Genomic DNA, 1,396 nt, shown 5'->3' with positions numbered 1-1,396 from the left:
CCAACATTTTCGTTTTTCACCAAAATCACCACCAAGTCACAAAATCATGAACTTGGCTATGCACCAACCATGTCAAGATCAATTCCTTTTGATCCCAAACTTCTCCCACATCACTTTGGAGGCATTTGTGAGGATTGAGTCCAGCCAGTTTTCCAAAACCAACATTTTCGTTTTTCACCAAAATCACCACCAAGTCACAAAATCATGAACTTGGCTATGCACCAACCATGTCAAGATCAATTCCTTTTGATCCCAAACTTCTCCCACATCACTTTGGAGGCATTTGTGAGGATTGAGTCCAGCCAGTTTTCCAAAACCAACATTTTCGTTTTTCACCAAAATCACCACCAAGTCACAAAATCATGAACTTGGCTATGCACCAACCATGTCAAGATCAATTCCTTTTGCTCCCAAACTTCTCCCACATCACTTTGGAGGCATTTGTGAGGATTGAGTCCAGCCAGTTTTCCAAAACCAACATTTTCGTTTTTCACCAAAATCACCACCAAGCCACAAAATCAAGCCAAAAATCCAAAATCATGAACTTGGCTATGCACCAACCATGTCAAGATCAATTCCTTTTGATCCCAAACTTCTCCCACATCACTTTGGAGGCATTTGTGAGGATTGAGTCCAGCCACTTTTCCAAAACCATGATTTTCGTTTTTCACCAAAATCACCACCAAGTCACAAAATCAAGCCAAAAATCCAAAATCATGGAACTTGGCTATGCACCAACCATGTCAAAATCAATTCCTTTTGATCCCAAACTTCTCCCACATCACTTTGAAGGCATTTGTGAGGATTGAGTCCAGCCAGTTTTCCAAAACCAACATTTTCGTTTTTCACCAAAATCACCACCAAGTCACAAAATCATGAACTTGGCTATGCACCAACCATGTCAAGATCAATTCCTTTTGATCCCAAACTTCTCCCACATCACTTTGGAGGCATTTGTGAGGATTGAGTCCAGCCAGTTTTCCAAAACCAACATTTTCGTTTTTCACCAAAATCACCACCAAGTCACAAAATCATGAACTTGGCTATGCACCAACCATGTCAAGATCAATTCCTTTTGCTCCCAAACTTCTCCCACATCACTTTGGAGGCATTTGTGAGGATTGAGTCCAGCCAGTTTTCCAAAACCAACATTTTCGTTTTTCACCAAAATCACCACCAAGCCACAAAATCAAGCCAAAAATCCAAAATCATGAACTTGGCTATGCACCAACCATGTCAAGATCAATTCCTTTTGATCCCAAACTTCTCCCACATCACTTTGGAGGCATTTGTGAGGATTGAGTCCAGCCACTTTTCCAAAACCATGATTTTCGTTTTTCACCAAAATCACCACCAAGTCACAAAATCAAGCCAAAAATCCAAAATCATGGAACTT

Source organism: Phaseolus vulgaris, chromosome 3, assembly GCF_051622355.1.
Source record: "Phaseolus vulgaris cultivar YP4 chromosome 3, ASM5162235v1, whole genome shotgun sequence".
Classification (NCBI taxonomy): domain Eukaryota; kingdom Viridiplantae; phylum Streptophyta; class Magnoliopsida; order Fabales; family Fabaceae; genus Phaseolus; species Phaseolus vulgaris.
Note: the sequence above shows the minus strand (reverse complement) of the source record.